General features: G+C 45.2%; 1 pseudogene; it reads left to right on the top strand.

The window, feature by feature from the left end:
• The first annotated feature begins 7,518 nt into the window (after nucleotides 1-7,518).
• On the top strand, nucleotides 7,519-20,304 carry LOC125759441 (uncharacterized; annotated as a pseudogene).
• Nucleotides 20,305-22,267: the final 1,963 nt, after the last annotated feature.

The raw sequence follows: 22,267 nt of genomic DNA, 5'->3' as shown, positions 1-22,267 counted from the left end.
CAGTACAAGCATTTTTTTAAATGCGAAGCATTTCTTAGTGAACCTTTGGCACTCTAAGCGTGTCTATCTATCTATCTATCTATCTATCTATCTATCTATCTATCTATCTATCTATCTATCTATCTATTATCTATCTATATCTATCTATCTATCTATCTATCTTCTATCTATCTATCTATCTATCTATCTATCTATCTAATCTATCTATCTATCTATCTATCTATCTTCTATCTATCTACTCATCTATCTATCTATCTATCTATCTATCTATCTATCTATCTATCTATCTATCTATCTATCTACTCTATCTATCTATCTATCTATCTATCTATCTATCTATCTATCTATCTATCTATCTATCTCTCTATCTATCTCTCTATCTATCTCTCTATCTATCTCTCTATCTATATCTATCTCTCTATCTATCTCTATCTATATCTATCTCTCTATATCTATCTCTCTATATCTATCTCTCTATATCTATCTCTATCTATCTCTCTATATCTATCTCTCTATATCTATCTCTCTATATCTATCTATCTATCTATCTATCTATCTATCTATCTATCTCTCTATCTATCTATCTATCTCTCTATTCTATCTATCTATCTATCTCTCTATCTATCTATCTCTCTATCTATCTATCTATCTATCTATCTATCTATCTCTAGCCGCCTACGTCTGGGTGCTCTCATGATCGCCTCCATAACTTGCCAGACCAAAATTGGCATGGGAGGGTAAAAGGATTTGACGAATATGACTGTCGGTTCACGACATGAATAACGTGAAAACCTTTTCGAGTACGTCGTCAAACCCTTTCCTCCAGACACATGTGGCACATACCCGTTTACCACCGGCCGCGGCGTACGGGTATGCGCCATTGGTGGTGATTGACAGTTTATATCTGCCCAGGAACGGCGAAAACAGACATTGGTAATTTTAATGCGATAGCGTTACGAAAAGCCCACATCGGCAGCGTTGACCCGACGAATGGAAAGAATACAGATTAGGATCCCAGCCGGAATCGAACCCAAGCATTATGCGTGGCAATATGCATTCTACCACAGAGCCACATCAGGTTTACAAACTGGTTTAGAGAAACAGCGTACGCAGGCGTTATGTCAGTGCAACGTCGATTGTGGTAGTGGTGCTGGCTATCTAACATTAGAAGAAAGCAATAAACACTACATATGTACTCCTACGAAACAGGCGTCATATCAGATTAACGTCCGTATAGTTCGTGTTGGCTCCGCTTGTATTGCAGTCTAATAAATATTACATTCATATCCTTATGATTCAGGAACCTATATTGAAGCATTGCTAGACCCCATAGGAATACATTAACGAAAGGTACGTATGATATTCACATGATTTGACCATAAAGAGCATTTAATTTTGATAATACTGACTTATGTACGCTAACGTGTGGGCTGACGTTACGTCGCACCGTAAGTTACCCTTTAAACGCCAGTGTTGTAGAAGTGCCTGGTATGCCCACGATGTGCACACAGCTACCACACTTACAAAAACACGTCGATCCACCTCGTACGCTTGGCTCAAAGCCACGAGATAGAGCATGGAAGTAATCGCTGACTGCCTCGCATGAAACCGATTCCCACAACGCGTGGGATATGCCCAATTTTTTTTTTTTTTTGCTCGCTTATATCCTTTTGCTCGAAATGCTGGTTTCAGATAAGTGTTGCTCGGATTCAAGGTAAAAATCATTGCACCTGTCTGGTTGCGGTTAAACCTAGCCTTCGAAAAAAAAACGTGAACGATGTGCGTTTGTCGATCTCTTCCCACGTCCAGCACTCTAATGTTTCTTTTTTTTTCAGTAACTGCTTATGACCGGCTAACACGACTATATATTTATTGCTATAGGCAAACGCCTCCTTTAGAAAGATGGCTGCGACATCAATCGCTTTCCCGTCGGGGCGGAAGATTGATCGTATTTCAGTGTATCCTCCACAAGGAGTGCTCGCCGCCTTCAACAGTTCTGACCCTACATTAGCAACAGTAATATCTCTCAACCAATGAAATCTGCGATACGGGCTCGTCTGAACTACCATAGGTTTAGAAGGGTTATGTGATCAATAGGCTGAGCCGTGAGAAGAAGAAGGCTGGGTCACATCATCAATTGCAAAACGCGCTGTTTCACTGTTCAAAGGCATGTGGAGTCGATATCATGGACCACATTTTTTTCTGACGCAGCCGGCCCTATATTTGGGGGAAAGGCACACAATTTTATTATTGTGTTACGTTTTCAGAGCTTCGGAGAGTGCGAGCCATTTCTTAACGATACTTGAGGATCGTTTTATTCAAACACGACGTTCGTATGCACGACGAAACGCGAAAACTCTCGCGCATTGCGTCTCGAAATGGACGACTAGCCGCAGAGTGCTAACTTATTAGACAGTTATAGTTTAGCGTTAGCGTGTTAGCGGGGATTAAGGGAATACCGTTACCGTGCCGCAAACGTTCGTTGCGGACAGCGAGCTTTAGTTTAGCGGGATAGGGTTTACGTGCCCAAGCTGGGCCGGTGGCGTTACATAGCGGAGAGTGAATGCGTTAAGAACAGTGACAAGAAAACAACTGAAAATGCTCGCCTCTATCCCCGCACGCAACAATAATACTTTTTTTTTAGTTACAATAACAGTAAATTAATATCAACCACGCACCAAATAGCAGTAATAAAAAAGCTAAAACAAAATGTAGCTGCGAGTATAGACGGAAGTATTTCGGATACATGCCGCGCATGAGATTAGCGAAGTGCTAGCATATTTACTAAATTTAACATTAATTGTTGGAACTTTCCCCGAAGTAATGAAGATAGCCCAAGTTACACCAATACACAAGGGGGGGGGGGATAATGGACCTTTTGGGGATTACAGACCAATATCTATCTTAACTGTGTTTTCACAGATTTTCGAAGATATAATTTACGTCTCATTAGTTACATTTTATAACGCATGCAAGGTAATTACAAAGAGTCAGTATGGCTTCCAAAAGAGTAAATAGCACTTCTATATATCAAAGATGAAATAATAATTATTAATGAAGACAAACACTGTACGCTTGGTCTATCTTTAGATCTAAAGAAGGCGTTTGATTCTATAGATCACAAAATTTTGTTTCAGAAATTAGAGAAGTACGGAATAAGGGGTGTTGCAAGTCGGTTTCTGGCAAGCCATTTAAATAACCGTCAACAGTTCGTACGTATGCAGGATGTTTCGTCTATTTATCTAACGCTTGAACGAGGCTTCCCTCAGGGCTGCAAGCTAGGTCCGTTATTATTCATAATTTTCGTAGACGATATAGTTAATATACCTGATTCACCAGAACTAATAATGTACGCCGACAACACCAATCTATTTTTTTAAATCACGGGACCTGAATGATTTAGAATACAGTGTGAATCACTAGCTTGCTGGATGAATCAAAATAAATTGCAAATAAACGCGGAAAAAACAAAATACATTATATTCAGGTCGCGCAATACACCCATCGATAAGGAAATAACCCATACTTATGCAGGAATGAAACTGCAGCAAGTGATAAACCAGAAGTTTCTTGGAGTGACGTTTAATGAAGAGTTAAGCTGGAACGCACATATTAGCCAACTATGTGTAGACTTATCAAAAAGTATTAGTATTACGTAAAGAATTTCTAAGCTGATTCCCCTATGGCTGAAGCAACAGCTATACAATTGCCTTTTTTTATTCTAAGCTGTGCTATGAAGCTCTGGTGTGGGGAAACAACTACCAAACTAACTACAATAAACTTGTACTTCTACAAAAAAAGGGTTCTCCGCCTCTACTGCAAACACCAAGGATTTCAGATATCATATGCTTCGTGCTGATCAAGCCTATTACATGAAAGTATTACAAATTATATACAGCAAAAAATTGTATGAGCACAACGAAGGAGCTAGACAACACACTTATCCTATCCGCCAAAGCTTACGCCCTCCACAACGAACACGAACAAATTATGGTAAACTAATTTTTACCTATCAAACAACTTGCATATTAAACAAATTAGAACATAAGCATAATTTTGATTGTACAGGAAAATCATTCAGGGTACATTTTAAAGAAGTGCTAATGCGGAAAAACATACTGTTTGATGGATCCTAAAAATACTGATGTTAGCAACGGTAGTAGTGAGGCGATAGAATGTTTGTACTGCATGTATTTTATTAACTATATAAATGTTGTGTATTACATGTCTCTAAAGTTCTAGTCTGATTCTTTCCTGAGGGATTGGTAATGAAGTATGTTATGTACAAGATTTGTATAGTCAGTCAGATTCAATGTAACATGACATTTTTTCAGCAATTTTTTCTCTACTGCTTCTTTTGTTCATGATGGTCTGGATGCCGCGAAAGCTGTTTTTTTTATTTATTTTGCTGTACGAACTCTGTACAAGGGTGTCGGGTCCTCTGTCAGGCTATATACCTTTAGCCCCAACATCTCTTTGTTTCTTGTTTCTTGTACAAGAAAACAACAAAACGAATTTTGAAATTGAATTGAACTGAATCAAGAAGTCGCCTACCTGGCATAGCGATCCTCAGATTGAATGGTGTGAACCTTCAGAGCACAGGAAATATTGATCGGCTTGAGCACTGCCAGTTGCCTTTTTTTATTTGACTTGGAATTTCCCTCAAAGGGTGTTTTTCTTCGTGTACGGTTCTGGTCTCCCATTACATCTATCCCTCAGAGTCGCGGGTCTAGGGTGGCTAGAATTCTAGCTACCCTAGCGGAGCAGTGCCTCCCCCCTCTCCCTCCTCCCTCCCCTCCTCAAGAGGCAACATAGTAAAAACACAACGCTAACAACGCATAGGTTCACCGCCTCCGGCCCGTGAAAGAACTAACTTGTTGGGGGTGCTCCCCAGTAAAAAAAAAAATTCTGGCGCCGGCATGCTATTCCTGCAGCAAACTTTTTTTTTTATTGTTACACCGCGCCTTGAGTCAGCAAAAGTTCATGCCAGTTCGTTTCGTTGTTTCTCGCTGAAATCTCCGAAATTCCGCGCAGTGTTCCTGCAATCAGCAACGCAGGAAATATTGTTCTGCTTTGTGGTTCATTGAAACCAATGATGTATATTCCCAGTCTACTCCGAGTGAGGAATTCGCAAGCGCCCGCGTCTCCTTGGAGGGAGTTTGATGTAATTATGGAGAGCGCCGTAATCGGGGACTCCTCAACAATTGGAGTGCTCGGTTACCTGAATTTCGATGCCATGGGAATGCGCCTGTCGTAGGTGGAAATCTAACGCGCGTCCTAGAGCTAAACTGCGCGACGCATAACCTGCTAAGCTATGGCACACACGGCGGCTCGGAGCGAGCGTACCTTGCCAAATTTCCACTTGTATCCTAATCTAGCAAGTTCATAGTAGACCAAGCGCGGTTTAACGTGATGGGCTACTTTCACGACACGCACACTTCCGCGCCGTTGTTTTTCCCGGTCCGAATGCTGACGGCGCGTAAATGAAGGGAAGCCAGCAGAAAATACATTCGAGAAATCTGCATTTGATTGACGTGGGGGTCTACAGTTTAAATGTGTTTGATTGTTAATTTAGTTAGCTTAATTAGCAATGACAGAAATAAAAATGCAACAAGTACAAAACTTCTTGTCATTCCTTTACGTGTGCTTCGTGTCGTATTTGTGCTGTTCTTGCGATGGATTCATGCCAACTAGCTCACCTAACCACACTTCTTTAAAAACTGCACGTTTGACTGCGAAAAAAAAAAACAGAAAAAGAACAACGAGGTGATATTCACACTATACTTCGCCCACGCACGTGTGCTTGGTTCGCTCTTATCGCACGCGCACATTCCGTTCGTCTGCTTCCGATTGTCTGTCACAGCATGCCCCTCGCTTTCTCGTGGTAGCCCGAGACGAACTTGATGAATGAATGAATGAATGAATGAATGAATGAATGAATGAATGAATGAATGAATGAATGAATGAATGAATGAATGTTTATTTGATCCTGAGTACAAGTTCAAGAAAGGTACAGGGGCAAAAGGCGAGCAACGCCTGACAGGGGCCCCTGCACCCGCGACATATTAGAACATCATGTTACATGGTTTAATGATAGTTTATTGGCAGTTTACAACATACTAAAATCGTTATACATTTACATACAGTACATTAAACCCACAGGACTTAAACAGTATTAATTTGGCATAGTTTTTTGTGCAACTATTGATTGTTAATAAACAGATGGCAAATGCTGAAAGGCAGCAATGCTGAATGCGGAAAGTAGCAGCCACACACCCAGCAGCCACAAACACGCGCGCACACACAAGCGGGACGTCCCGAAAATTCGGTCTTTTTTTTCGCCTGAAGACATTCACCCCATCCTTAGAAGGTATTTTCAACGGAGGGAAGCATACCTCTTTTCTGAGCTGTTGCACGGGAGTACTAAAGTTGACGTGACTGTCCCGGCAGTGCATTCTTGGGGAGTCATGCATGGTAAAAACAGCCCAGTTGAGCTTTTATTGACAACGTGCATGCTCCGGCTCCCCACACTATCCAGCGAAGCCGTCAAAGGGACGCAGAGGGGGGGGGGGCGCAAGAAGAAAAGACTTACAGATGGTGGTGCGTGGTTTGTAGTTAGAAAAGACACTTTCCCCTGAGGAAAAATGGTTTCGCACGCCATACTCGGAGAAACTGGGAGCTTTCAAATTCAACGCTTTCGTTTTGTCCGCCTAGGTGGCGCTAGAGAAAAATTTCCGCTGTAGGGATAGGAATAATGTGGATTTCGCAGTATTGCTGAAGTAGTTGCGTGTGGTTTGTGTGCTTAATTACATCAGGAGACCGTAGCTGTTATAATTTAAGCTACGGATGCTCAGACTTTAGCGCTGCTTGAAGATTACAGCGTTTTTTTTATGTTTGCGGCATGATAAATTAAGACAATTTAAGAGCTTCGTTTCGCATTTCTGCTCGCTGTATTAAAAATGCTACGTTGAGGAAATAGATCGGGGGCTTTAGTTTCTCTACGTGCCAATTCAGCCACAGAACAGAACAGAAGTGTGCTATGTGGGTACCGTCGCAATGCTCCTTGGAAGCCCGATTATTTGATATCAATGTCAATATGATTTGAACTGCCCATCGCCTGCAGAAGGTTGCATAAGGTCACGGAACCATAGTTACTACACAATATTAAGGGTGTGTACGCAGGTATAAGCACAGAGCTTATTCTAAGACAAGCAGAAGAAGAAAAGAACCTTCATTAATTTCCGGAAGATTGCTGGCCTGGGTTCCCACCTAAGAGTGTTCTAAGACAATCGCTTGATATTTACGCTAGAGTAGTATGTAATTGTCTATGGAATTACGAAACTAGCGGGAGGTCACGCAATACTTTTGTCCACTTGATTATAAGGTGTCTAACGAGGGCTTTGAATCCCGTTCGCTTGATATCTATTGCAACGAGGCAGGAACTTAGCCTTAACAACGAAAAGTTGCTTCAAGCCATGTGACCTATTCTTTAGTTCATTGCAGATGTAATACCTCACAATGGTTTACTGGATGTTTGGCACGGTACTGTGGTTAAATGTTTGGCGCCTGGAATAACTGACTGGACAGTGTGACGCTGGGATTACCTGAGCGGGGAACAAGCGGTTAAAAAAGTTCAGTGCTGAGGGCCCACGATGCGGCGGTTGGGCTTGGCCTGTCTGTCCTAATGTGGGGGCTGCCTGCGATACTCGGGTGCAGCGGGCAGGGCATAACCTTTATGTTCTTTATAGTAATTTTATTTTATTACCCGATACCATCCTTTCTTTCTGTCCCAATGTGGGAGCGGCCCTCTGGATGCTGAGTCGCGCATCTCAGGATTTTGAATCAAGTTTTGCGTCCATACATCCAGCCATCCTGGCCCGCTAGGTTGGACTTTCCAAATGAACTGCTGCAACACTGCGGTGAGACGGAATGTCCAACCGAGACGGTAATTAAAACTACAGGGAATGTCCACCTAGACGAAATGTCCATCATTGGACATTCCGTCTCCTTGGACACTTATACCCGTGCCACACGGGCACAGAAAATGGCATTTACATCCTAATGCCTTCAGATTTAATGCCATTCGCGCGCTGCCACACGGATGAACGAAATTGCATTCGCCCAAATGCCATTCGTCACCTAATGCCATCGCCAGAGCTCATTCGACTGAGAAATGCATACTCTCGACGGCACAGCTGACGAAGTGCGATATACCTAAGTTGTATAAAACGACATCCTATTCAGCTGAAAATGCAGATTTCACGTCTTTTATTTACACTAATCACTTGAACAAGCGCTTCAAACGCTGTATTCTGGATGCGACAGGGGCCATTTTGTTTTTACGCTGTGGATCTGATTAGCGTTGGCTTAGGTTGCTACGGTCGCCTGCAACGTCGTGAAACAAAGCAACGAACTAAAACTTACGGCAGCGTAATATGCTTGTTTCTACATTTAATTATTCTCGGAGGTATATGAAGCTTGTAAACTCATGTTTACTTCTTTATTACTACTCAACAATTGCTCACTACAGAAGATGCTGCGATCGATATCATCAAGTCAAATGTCATTCAGTTTAGACGTGTAGCAGCTCCGACGAAAAAAATTTCATTCGGGAACTGAATGCCTTCACTACCGAATGTCAGTTTCTGTGCCCGTGTGTCACGGGTATTAGGCCACAAGCGCGAATCTACAACCCGGCGCGCGGCTTCCCGGGTGGGTGGGTGGCGTCACAGCTGGAGCTGTGCGCCGCCACCGCCGCCCTGTTTTGCTCACGCCGCCGCCGAAATCCCGAGAGTGATGACGCCGCCGCCGGGCAAGAATGGCGGCGCGCCGCCGTTAAAGCTTTTTTAACCCGAACGGAGAATCTGGACATAAAATTCATCACATCAGCAGGGGAGCTCTTCTCGATATGTCCATGTAATGGACTATCCATTTCAGCCACCGCTGATTGGCGGGAGCTCGGCGAGCAGCGCGCCGTCTGTTTCCGCCTGTTCTGCAATGTCGTTTTCACGTCACGAAGCATTCATAACTCTCGACACAAATAAGATGGACGGAGTGCGCTTCAACCATGCATATATATAGAGAGAAAATAGTTTATTGATAAGTGGCCAGTTAATGAAGGTTGGAGGGTCTCTTATTCCAGGGACCCTCTGGCCTGGACCGCCCGCTGGGCCCGCGCGACGAGTTGGCGCTGGTCGACCAGGTCCGGCTTGGAGAGGATGCTTCACTGAGGATGTTTGGGTCTGCATCTACTGCTGCTGCTTGTATGGCTGGGTTGCGTCCTTTGCATTGCAGTCGAAGGCGTGCTAGGGTGAAAAAAAATTAGGAGGGAGCGCGCCTAGCGCCTATAACCTCCTATAACCTCCTCTGAAGCCGCTATCTCCTCGGGTTCATGTGACAATTCGCATCGTGCTCCTTTCATTCCCTTGTTTTGGTGCGCTCATGGGACAAAAAACAAACAAACAAAAACAAACAACTAAAATGAACGAGCGCGCGCGCCTAGCGTCCACAAGCCAACCTCCTCCACGGCCGCACCCCCCCCTCCTGCTCCATGCTCTGGTCGCGATTCCCAGCATGCTCCTGTTTCATTTTTTATGGCTGAGGACTCTTTCTCGATGTGTACCCCCAGTGGGCTGTCCATTTGGGCTGCCGCTGATTGGCTGGAGTTCGGCGAGTACCGCGCCCCCTGTTTACGGTTCTTGTTCCGCAACGTCATTTTGGCGTCACGGAGCTTTCACAACTCTCGACACAGATGAGAGGGACGGATTGCGCTTCAACGCAACAAACGCAGCCCCCAGAGATCCGCTTTTGGGCGCACATTTCGGAGACCGTGCGTGAACTCTGATGGCGTTAGCCATTTAATGCATAGAGTTAGTACAGACTTTAGAGGAAAAGTGGGGCCGAAAGAGCATCGACCACAAGAACACCGCCATTACTGAAACTTTGTGATTGTTGCCTTTGCATTTATTTACAAATCGGCGAGAAGTGACGCTATTCAATGTGAGTAATACTGGCAATAAAAATCAAACGCGCGAATTTTGACAAATTAGCAACATGGAGACAGTGTTCAACGTTTATTTAGAATATTTCTAGGCAAGGTTTAAGGCCATTTCGGCATTTCAGCGTGCGCGGAACCGCGACAAGGGAGGATGCATTTGCAGGTTCTTTTGCTAGATGGCGCCACCATATCCACTTGAGTTCGAGATCGCGGCCAGATTGCGCGTCTTTTGACTGTATTGTGAGTCGCAATGCGTCGACTTCTGCGCTTTCTGTTGACACGTACTTACAAGTCGACTTCACGTGAGATCACTTTCATTAATTACGATGAAAATCTAATACAACCATCAAGTCTAGCATGCGTCTCAGGAGGTGGTAACGCTCGCACGGTACAGTAATAGCGGCGCCCTTGTGGTCAGAGATTCTAATGCTTGGGCCCTGTGGGGAGCTTTTCCTCTGGAGTCTGTACTAACTCTATGGTTCAATGCGGCCGCCGGTCTAACGCGCCTATGAAGGTGGGTAGGCATTCCCTGCATTGTTCTCAATCATCTGGGACACATTTATATGCAAGGTGAGACTTGACAAGTTCCTGTTTATGTACATTCGGCCCACTTTCTTCTTACGCTGGGAATGTGCTGGAGTGTTTGGTGCGTCGACGTGATAAAGAGCGTCGACGTGACGTGAGCGTCGACGTGATAAATACCGCTTTTTCTAGTAACTGAGTGCGTTCCGCCAAAACGGATTATGGACATCTCCTTTAGATAGACACACCGAGAATATCTCCCCGGAAGTTGTTGTACCTTCTCCAGAAGTCTCACGATTATTTCCTGACCTAAACGTTGCGGCGTCCCCCACAGGCTTGAAGGGGCTCTGCAACACTTTTCCAAGTAACATGGAATGGCTTCATCAAAGGAGCTTATTTTTCCTTATGAATCGACCGCCGCAACAGTTTTTAGAATTCGTCCAGTACGAGCGGAGTTACAAGGATTTGTTGCACGCTGTTCTCTCGCCCTGACGAAGGCCCTGGAAGCTAAACAGGGAGGGGTGGCGCGGGGAAAGAAGGTACGTCACGCGCGCCTTGTAACCTTGAACACTTTTTCTCTTTTTATTCTTCGAACGCGCGGCGTTCTTTCAGTGCGATCGCGCGCGGGCAAGTGACGGCCTCCCGGGGCGGCCACAGTAACTACCGAGCGCGCCATGTTCAAATCAGCCAATGGCGTGGCCAATGGCAGGGTCGCCGTAAGCACCATTTTTATCGAGAGAAGAGGAAGCGCTTTTTAGCTTACTTTTAGAATTTATCGTAAATCCCAGGTCACCTGCTGCACTATAACGTTTGGATCGCGTGTTCGCGGGAGCCTCGACTACCGGTCGGCAGCGTTTTCTGACCATGCTGAAGAAGTGTTGCAGGGCCCCTTTAAAAGGGCGAAGACCCAACTTGCTGGATAGCATATTTTTGGAGTCTTGGGCCTGTAGTACACTGTGCGTAGAAAAATAAAATGGATAAGTAATATATATTAATGCGCTAATACACTTTTTACTTTCATTGTTACTCGAATAAATTCATGAATAAAAACGCAAGTACGGACAGCGAAAAAATTAGAATAACAGATAGCTGAGCTAGTTGATAGGTATTCATGTTCAAAAGACCGGAAGTGCAAACACGGACACAAGAGAGACGGTGGTCTAGTGGTTTTTCTTTTTTTGACATGCGCACCTTTGTGTATGTATGTGTCCTAATGTGTGAGTAAACCAGTTGTTAGTGAGCGCTCGTGCTCTGTGGTTCTTCCTTCGTCTGTTGTGTGTTCCCGCGCTCCCAGTAAGCTGAAGAAGTATGGAGCGGCCGGAGTCAGCTGAGCTGATCCTCCTCGTCTCGTTCTGACGTGACGTCAGTGGCCGCTGAGGCGAAGGGGGAGCCGAGGTGGAGGGGGTGTTTTCCTGCGAAAATGTAGTGGACGAGGGCGGTGACTCCACGGTGCTTCTCTTTGTCAGGTATCACGGCCACCTGGATCGAGCGCGCGGCGGTGTTGCTCCGGCCGTCCCATTCGGCGCGCGCGCCTTTGAAAAAGTGTAATTGAGGTAGTTCCGCCGCGTGCCGCGACGCGGCGGTCTCCTCCTAGGAGACTCGTATAGACCCCTAACAATTACATCGGTGCTATACAGGTTGGCGATGCAGGCAGTAAAATTAAAAATAGAAGCGTGGGTAGAACAAAATGATATTTTGGGAGAACTTCAGAATGGATTTCGAATCGACAGGCGGTTAGACGATAATCTGTTTGTTCTTACCCAGTGTATAGAAATATCTAAAATAGAAAACAGGCCCCTATACGTAGCTTATCTAGATATCACCGGGGCGTATGACAACGTTAATCAGGAAATTTTGTGGGATATATTGAAGGAAGTGGGCATAGGTGACGACTGTGTACAGCTTTTGAGAGAAATATACCGAGAAAATACAGTTTGTATAGAATGGGAAGGAATAAGTAGCAAGGACAGCGTTGAAATTAGCAAGGGGCTGAGACAGGGATGCCCTTTGTCCCCGCTGTTATTCATGCTGTACATGGCGAGGATGGAAAAAGCGCTAGAAGGTAGCAACATTGGATTTAATTTGTCACACAAACAGGTCGGAGCGATGGTTGAGCAGAAGCTTCCAGGTCTATTTTATGCTGATGATATTGTCTTATTTGCGGACAGTCAAGATGGTATACAGCGACTGGCAGATATATGCGGAAGGGAGTGTGAGGCTCTAGGACTAGGATTTAGTGCAACAAAATGTGGATTGATGATATTCAATGATCACGGAGACCATACGGTCTTAATACAGGGCCAAAAAATACCGAGGGTAAGCGAGTACAACTACCTCGGAGTATGGGTAATTGAGGGGGATAGATATATGGAGGTACAAGAGAAAGCATCGGTAGCAAAGGGAAAGAGGAATGCTGCAAGTATGAAGCACAGAGCTTTATGGGGATACAATAGGTACGAGGTGCTTCGAGGGCTGTGGAAGGGTGTGATGGTTCCGGGGCTTACATTTGGGAACTCAGTGGTGTGCATGAAGTCAGAGGTGCAATCAGGAATGGATGTAAATCAAAGGACGGTGGGCCGCCTCGCCTTGGGCGCTCACGGGAAGACGACAAATGAGGCGGTGAAGGGTGATATGGGATGGACAGGCTTTGAAGTGAGGGAAGCGCAGAGCAAAATGAGATTCGAAGAGAGGCTGAGGAAAATGAAGAAGAGTAGATGGGCAGAGAAGGTTTTCAGGTATTTGTATAGAAAAAGCGTTGACACGCAGTGGAGAAAAAGAACTAGGAGGCTCACCAGTAAATATACGGCTGGCAGTGCGGGCGATATGGCAACAAGGAGCATTAAGCGGAAGGTCAGAGAGGCGGAGAAGACTTATTGGATGACAGCGATGGAAAAGAAGCCGGCTCTGAGTAACTACCGAAAAGGAAAAAACGAAATAAGGAGGGAAAGGTTTTATGATAATTCAAGGGGAAGCGCTTTACTGTTTGAAGCAAGGTCGGGCTGCCTGAGAACGCGTAGTTATAAAGCGAGATTCAGTAACGAAGAAGAACTATGTACATGCTGCGGGGGAACTAAGGAAACGATGGAACATGTACTGATAGAATGTGGCGATATTCACCCAGGTATACGTGTGGGCACGAGTCTACATGAAGCCTTGGGTTTTAGGGACAACAATGGAAAGCTGAACACGCCCGCGATAGAAATAAGTAAGAGACGGTTAGAGTATTGGTGGCAGAAAAGTAGAGATAAAGTACAAAAATAAATAATTGGGGGAAAAAAGGTTATTCTGCCTTAAGAGGCAGAGAGATGGACTGTGAATTTATATTTTTTGTTATAATAACATAGATTTAATCAATGTAGATAAGGCATTAGGACAACATGAAACAAGGAAGTTTTTTTTTCTTTTTTTTTTCTTTTTTTATCCTTCGAGCCTGGTGGCAGACATGTCACCTCCCCGTTATAAAGGGGACGCTCATAGCATCCATCCATCCATCCAAGCGGCCACAGGACGAAGTCAACCAAATATGGGAAATATATTTAGAGCAAAAATCCACTGTGCAGAAATTAGTCGAGGCAAAAATTAAAGGTGAAAGTGAACGCTGGATGACAGAGATTCGCGAAAAGAAGAAGGCCGCGCCTAGGATATTTTGGAGCCACCTAAAAGCGCTAGGTAGGAAGTCTGTCACAATGCAACAACGTTTGGTAGATGAAGAAGGAAATCAATTGGAAGGATATGAAGCGCTAGGTTACATCCGAAAGATAACAGCCGATTCGTTTAAAAAGGTCACCCAGGGGAATCCCCCGGTGAGTAAAAGTACGCAAAGGAGTGCAACTGACGAAGATGTAGTACTAGAGAATTTCAATTGGAAGAAGGCCGAAGGAAAAATTCCTAAGCGCACTACTCCTGGCTTAGATGGGGTTCCCGTCAGCCTCATTAACGAACTCGGACATAACACTAAAGAAGCACCGCTGAAAGCCGTAGAAAAGTGCTTACAGGAGAGGGAAATACCAGGCAGTTGGCGAAAAAGTAGAATGAACTTAATCTATAAAGGCAAGGGAGAAAAGGATAACATTCGCTCACATAGACCGCTAACCATTACATCGGTGCTATACAGGTTGGCGATGCAGGCAGTAAAATAGAAGCGTGGGTAGAACAAAATGATATTTTGGGAGAACTTCAGAATGGATTTCGAATCGACAGGCGGTTAGACGATAATCTGTTTCTTCTTACCCAGTGTATAGAAATATCGAAAATAGAAAACAGGCCCTTATACGTAGCTTATCTAGATATCACCGGGGCGTATGACAATGTTAATCGGGAAATTTTGTGGGATATATTGAAAGAATTGGGCATAGGGGACGACTGTATACACTCTAAGAAAAAAACCGGCTGAAGGGGGAGTAAAGTCAGCTTTAGTCCTCAAATCGTGTCGTTAGTCCGCGAGAGGACCAATTGTCGCGAAGTGCGTGTCGTGTGCAAATTCGGCGGACTAGACATACCTCGGAAAAGACTAATGGGGGGACGAACGGTTGCATTTACTCCCGCGGGTAGAGGTTGAAGGGAAGGCGTTTTTTCTGTGGCCTTTGTTTGCAGCAAGGCTCACCATCGAACGAACGCGAAGCAGTGATCGTAGACCAACGAATGCCTCTTTCAAAGGTCATGAGCTTATTTCTCGGCCACGTGCGCCCTATTGTTCCCAAGCCCTCCTTTCTACTCTGTCGCGGTGCGGGTTGCAGGCGGCGACGACCTGAGGGGTAAGGAATTCGGCGAACGCATGTTCCAAATGTCCACTGCACAGATGACAAGAAGACACCGGCGCGTCGGCCCGCTTACTGCTGCGATCAAGAAAATAACGCGAGAAAAGATTAATTTAATTTGTAGTGTGTTAATATTCTGTCATAAATTATGAGGACTTGAAACTTAGTTCACCAATAAGCTTCCCAATATTCACTGGCGGTGACAATCGTGTAAATCTGACGGACGTTTCAGCGCTTATGTTGGGTATCCTTCCGCGCCGCACTCTTTCTTCTTCAGTATCGCTCGCCGGAGTGTCGAGTGCGGGTCGTGTTCGTCACTTGTGATCTATCTTGCTCTTGTTTCGGGGTCAGCGAGTGCCGCTATTTACGCAGACTATGAACGCAGCTGTGAAGAACATACCTCGCTGCATGTGCTGCAATTGTGGACGCGCATGCGCGTTTGTTTCTGTGTACCGGCTGTTTATTGGACCCAGCATCGTAACTTTCCTGCGGAAAAATGGACACCTCAGCTTACATGCAAGTCTCCATCGCAGCTTCCTTTCTGCAAAGCTTCAGAGATGGACGCCGTCCCATCGAGGTGTGATCAACAATTTCTGGATTTACTTGCTCTGCAAACAACGTCCCTCTGCTAATTTTGAAGGTAAATTTATTATTTTCATTGCCTTGGTACATCGTATTATAAATAATATGAAGACTAAAAAAGCATTGTGCGTCGCATGTTTTTGAGCATGCGACTGCGCAATTATTGGGGCTTACGTGATTAAGTCGTTCTCTTCTAGCTACTTTATTATGTAACAAAATTTTCTTTTTTGTATTTCTTCCAGGTAGGACTCGCCCTAGTAATTCGGGAACAGGGCCTACACCAACTAAATGATGGCATTCGTTCCTTTTTGGTGTTTTCGTAAAAATAAAGATTGATGTTAATAGAATCGTGTTTCTCTTTCTTCCTTGAATACTTTATAGAACACCGTAGGTTATCTGCAACTTACACAATCAAGAAATCAAAACCGTTGGTAACCTGAATCACTGTGCATGTGTGTGTGTGTTTGGTGTCATTCATGTCACCTGCGTTCCCGTGTCGTGGTATGCCACTTCTCGCCAAGTTTTTACCTTGTTCATAGGATTCAAAGTGTTTTAAAGGATTGAAAGATCAGGGCATGCAACTAAATATTCTCGCTAGGGCAAGTCCTGAAGCCGGTATACACAATTTCTCTCAAGTTCGGCAAAGTAAATTTGAATGATCAGCATTATTGCTTGCAAGCGCTCACTGAATGCATTAATAGCAGTTAATACATGTAAGTTGGGTACGACTTCTAAAGCACTATATAAGTGGCATGTTTCCGTGAAATGTCCGTTCCTAAGAGCGCAGGAACTTCGCCACCATTTTTTACAATTGCGAAGCGCGATTTCCTTTCCCAAGGATCATTTCTGAGGATCAACCAATACTTCTTAAAGGAGTAACATTTGCTCCTTCAGGGACTATTTCCAAAAACCAACTGTTAGTCCTTACGGGAGTAACATTTGCTCCTTCAGGGACCATTTCCGAAAATCAACTGTTACTCCTTACAGGAGCAACCGTTAGTCCTTTGCAGTTAATCCTTCAAAGACTAACTGTTTATCCCTTTGCAGTTCATCCCCAAAAGGACTATTGGATGTGGCATATCAGTTGATCCGCAAAAGGACTAACCTCCCTACCCCTTTTAGTCCTTTTTTTCTTAGAGTGTACAGCTTTTGAGGGAAATATAACGAGAAAATACAGTTTGTATAGAATGGGAAGGAATAAGTAGCAAGGACAGCGTTGAAATTAGCAAGGGGCTGAGACAAGGAAGTCCTTTGTCCCCGCTGGTTATTCATGCTGTACATGGTGAGGATGGAAAAAGCGCTAGAAGGTAGCAGCATTGGATTTAATTTGTCACACAAACAGGTCGGCACGATGGTTGAGCAGAAGCTTCCAGGTCTATTTTATGTTGATGATATTGTCTTATTTGCGGACAGTCAAGATGATATACAGCGACTGGCAGATATATGCGGAAGGGAATGTGAGGTTCTAGGACTAGGATTTAGTGCAACAAAATTTGGATTGATGGTATTCAATGATCACGAAGACCATGCGGTCTTCATACAGGGCCAAAAAATACCGAGAGTAAGCGAGTACAAGTACCTAGGAGTATGGGTAAATGAGGGGGATAGATATATGGAGGTACAAGAGAAAGCATCGGTAGCAAAGGGAAAGATGAATGCTGCAACCATGAAGCACAGCGCTTTATGGGGTACAATAGGTACGAGGTGCTTCGAGGGCTGTGGAAGGGTGTGATGGTCCCGGGGCTTACATTTGGGAACTCAGTGGTGTGCATGATTAGTCAGAGGTACAATCAGGAATGGATGTAAATCAAAGGACGGTGGGCCGCCTCGAGCTGGGCGCTCACGGGAATACGACAAATGAGGCTGTAAAGGGTTATATGGGATGGACAGGCTTTGAAGTGAGGGAAGCTCAGAGCGAAATGAGATTCGAAGAGAGGCTGAGGAAAATTAAGAAGAGTAGATGGGCAGAGAAGGTTTTCAGGTATTTGTATAGAAACAGCGTTGACACGCAGTGGAGAAAAAGAACTAGGAGGCTCACCAGTAAATATACGGCTAGCAGTGCGGGCGATATGGCAACAAGGAGTATTAAGCGGAAGGTCAGAGAGGCGGAGACAGGGGCGGATCCAGGTGCCAACTTTGGGGGGGGGGCGGTTCCTTCATCTGACCGGGGGGGGGGATGGTAGGGTAGGGATGAGGAGAGACAGGCACTGCAGGCAGGCGGGGGGGAGGGCTGACACATGCTTTGGGGGGGGCGATCGCCCCTCCCGCCCCCCCTCTGGATCCGCCACTGGGTGGAGAGTACTTATTGGATGACAGCGATGGAAAAGAAGCCGGCTCTGAGTAACTACCGAAAGGGAAAAAACTAAATAAGGAGGAAAAGGTGTTATGATAATTCAAGGGGAAGCGCTTTACTGTTTGAGGCAAGGTTGGGCTGCCTTAGAACGCGTAGTTATAAAGCGAGATTCAGTAACGAAGAAGAACAATGTACATGCTGCGGGGGAACTAAGGAAACGATGGAACATGTACTGATTGAATGTGGCGAAATTCACCCAGGTATACGTGTGGGCACGAGTCTACATGAAGCCTTGGGTTTTAGGGACAACAATGGAAAGCTGAACACGTCCGCGATAGAAATAAGTAAGAGACGGTTAGAGTATTGGTGGCAGAAAAGTAGAGATAAAGTACAAAAATAAATAATGGGGAAAAAATAAGGTCATTCTGCCTTAAGAGGCAGAGAGATGGACCGAAAATTTATAATTTTTTGGTATAATAAAATAGATTTAATCAATGTAGATAAGGTATTAGGCCAGCATGAAACAAGGAAGTTTTTTTTCTTTTTTCTTCGAGCATGGTGACAGACATGTCACCGCCCCGTTATAAAGGGGACGCTCATAGCATCCATCCATCCATCCATCCATCCTGCGGACGATGGCTCGCTGGCCGCGTCGTAGACAGCCGCAGACGTGCTTGGAGAAATGCGCAGTGGACGTTGTGCACGTGGGGACTGGAATCAAGGTACGCTGTTATGTATTCTTAATTGGTCTTTACACAGTGAGTGTTGTTATCTGTAGCATATTACGATCGATATAGAGGCAAGCAGCGTGCTTAGGCGACTTCGTGTGGCGTGGCGCGTTCAAATGCCATGACACATGTATTGTGCTGAGCTCGTGATTTGCCGCGCTTCTCATGCTTTGTTTCGGCGCTCGTTTATCCCACGGCCGCCTGTATTGGCGCGCGCCATGCTTTTTCTTTTTAACGGAAATGCATTTCGTCGTCGTCGACACTACATAACTATGTTCTGCGGTTGAGCGCTGTCTTAAGAGCATCACGTTGTTGGAAAACTAAATTGCGCTAATGCTAATAGTCATTTTCACCTTGCCGATGACAGGCAACATTTTGTTGTGGGCATGTCTCTTTGCATTCTGAAGTTCCCACAATACGACAGTGATGCGAATGCGACGTTCTTCTTTAAGTAGGCGAATCTGAACGCGACAGCGATGAGCGACGCTTGTCGCCTGCAAATTCGCGAAAGGTCGGTCGCGCAATGACCACTTAATAAAGCGCTCGTTTCGCAGTAATTCCGGTGTCGGCGGCGGCGTCTGGCGAAAATTCGAGGTGGATGCGATAAGGATAGGTGTTCACCGAGAAGTGAAGGCACGCCAGCGATTGCTAAGCTATAATGTGTGTGTGTGCGTGTGCGTATGTGTGTACGTGCGCGGATATCGCTGTCACGTTTAACTCTTAAAGGCAAAGCTTACGGGTCCCCCAATTTCCGCACATTAATTTCCCTAATTTCCGCACATTAAGAGTCCCCCAGTTTCCGCACAAGCACATTATTTTAAACGATGTTTGCCTGATCAGATTTTTTTTAACTGATAATTGGTACTAATCGCCTTTATTAGGCCTCTCACATGACACCTTTTTTTCAGTGCTACCACCACCCCCTACCGTGGAAAATTCCGCAGTAGCACACATTGCCGGTTTCATTGCAAAGGCTGTCGGGGAACGCCGGACATGCAACGCCTGCCCAAGCCTACATACATCAGGACCGTCTAGATCAACTGTGATGGGACTCATTAGTCAGCAGGCAAGAGGTGCTTTAGTGTTCCCGAAGCCCGAGTTTGTTGCTGTCTTGGTTGACGTGAAAAAGGCCGTTGACATCGCACTGCCACACATTGGCAAGGAAGATGTGTGCAGAAGGTTGAGAGCTCTGATCTCTCTTACTGAGCTGTCCTCTTTTTGCTTGTCCAGAAAGAGATGATCATTCATCGGTGACTTGCTCAATAGTTGCCAACAAATTTATAAGACCCCTATTGTCAAATACTGCCACAACCATTACAGACAGAGTGGATTACCGTAAAAAACTAATAAATAAGCCGCTAAGCCGCAAGGTATTGCGCGTTTGAAGGAAGCACCGAGGATGTGCAGGAGCTTTGTGTTTTTCGTTTTAAATAAAGTATTCTACGCATCGTGAACGTGTAATGCTAGCAAATCCGCTTGAACACAAACATGGCAAGTACAAAATAAGACAATCATCAGCCGATTCGCATGTACAAGTGTATGACTACGGCAGACTTCAATTCCACAAGTGTTTAACCCTATTTTTCACTTTTCCGCAGCATACTTTGACATTTAGTCACCTCGTCAAGGTAGGGTCATTAACAAATGTTTAACGGAATATAGATTCGTGACAAAAAGATTGCGCTGCCTTGACGCTAAAATAGAAGGAATGCCAATGCGCGAGCTTTACCTGCCATAGCAGGTAAAGCTCGCGCACTCAAGACCACAGCATCACAAGGGGTCTCCGCCAACCTCCTTTAAGCAGCGCACCAACCTTCGGTTCGTTTCCCCTATTCTGGAAGCACTCAGAAAACAAAGAAGTTTTTAATAAATCTCGTTCTTTTGCCTCGCATCAGTCCCGTAGCCAAGAATTTTTTTCAGGAGCGAGGAAGGGGGGGGGCAGGCCCCCTGCCCCCCCCCCCTGGCTACGGGCCTGCCTCGCATGTGTATGTTTTACTGATATGCTGCATTTACGAACACCACAACAATTTTCTAGAAAAGTGGATCATGGTTGTATTCGCTTCGGGCACCATCATCACGACAGGGCCTGGCGCACACGCAGTATATATATATATATATATATATATATATATATATATATATATATATATATATATATATATATATATATATATATATATATATATATATATATATATATATATAATAAAGATAATAGCAATGGCTGCCATCCATCCTTTTATGTGTGTTTTTGTGGGGGGGGGGGTTGCTATGCTAACCCACGGTTACTATGCAGCGATGTCTTCAAGGCGCCGCGAACCTTCCCGCATAGATAGCAAAGGACTGGAGGGGTAGTAGGCGCGCGCCTCTTTCAACGTTGCTCTTTCTGCAATTACGCCTCCTCCGTCCGAATGGGACGGCCAGAGAATGCTGCCAATACTGGGAAGGCGCACTGGCGAAGCTGCCTCTGAGAACTAGGCGCTGTTCCCTCGTGGGTCTACAGTTGCAGGACGGCTGGCGGCCATGTGAGTCAGGCCAGAGTTCTTCGAAGCATTTAAGGACTTTGGTCAGGCGAAGGCCTTGGCTGGCCGTGGCTGAATTCTCTACCGGTTCTGGTGTCGCTCCCAGCGATGAAAAAGGACCGGGGCTGGTTGGGAAAGCCGGACAAGGGTTCACGGGGCCCGGTGTTGTCGCCGCGCGACGGGTACACTTGCGTAGTTGCGCGGAGCTTGCTCTTGCTCGACGCGGGCGTCGCCGAGGTGCAAGTGGCTTTTTTTTCCCTCTTCTTCTCTGATGAGGTTCCTCGCTTTTCTCAGGAGGAGCTCAAAGGCTCGGGACCGCTTGCAGCTGGCGCTCAAAGTTGGCCCGTAGGGTAGTTCAGCTGAGGTGCTGTCGCCCATCAAGCGATGTGGTGGGGGACACGAAGATGGACGGAGATTGGAGAGTGAGGAAACACTGTTCTGAGAAGAGAAGAATAAAGAAAAGAAAAAAGTGAAGGGGTGATGGGTTTAAAGCCTTCAAGGTTATTGAAAAGAATAAGTCAAAACTGCAGCGCACTAGGCCTGCGCTGCGTACGGGTGGAGCCATAGTAACTCGAAAGGACGAAGCTAATTCGTGGTCAGACAGGAGTGTAACTATTTATTGTGGCGTGTATCGCTGTCGCGACAGCTACAGAAACACTGTCGGTAAGCTGCCAAAAATAAAATTATATGGATTTATATGGACGGCTCACGAGAACGAGCGATGACAGCATCGGATAAGGGCGGTGCGACGTGCGAGATAAATAGACGCTCTTAATTTTTTAATGCTTTCTTTGCTATTACTGCGCATATTTGCTCGTTGTGGTCATAAACTCTGCCTTCTTTTAGCCCCGATGGAGGTCTTATAC

Source organism: Rhipicephalus sanguineus, chromosome 8 (genome assembly GCF_013339695.2).
Source record: "Rhipicephalus sanguineus isolate Rsan-2018 chromosome 8, BIME_Rsan_1.4, whole genome shotgun sequence".
NCBI lineage: Eukaryota > Metazoa > Arthropoda > Arachnida > Ixodida > Ixodidae > Rhipicephalus > Rhipicephalus sanguineus.
Note: the sequence above shows the minus strand (reverse complement) of the source record. Positions and strands in the feature narration are given on the sequence as shown.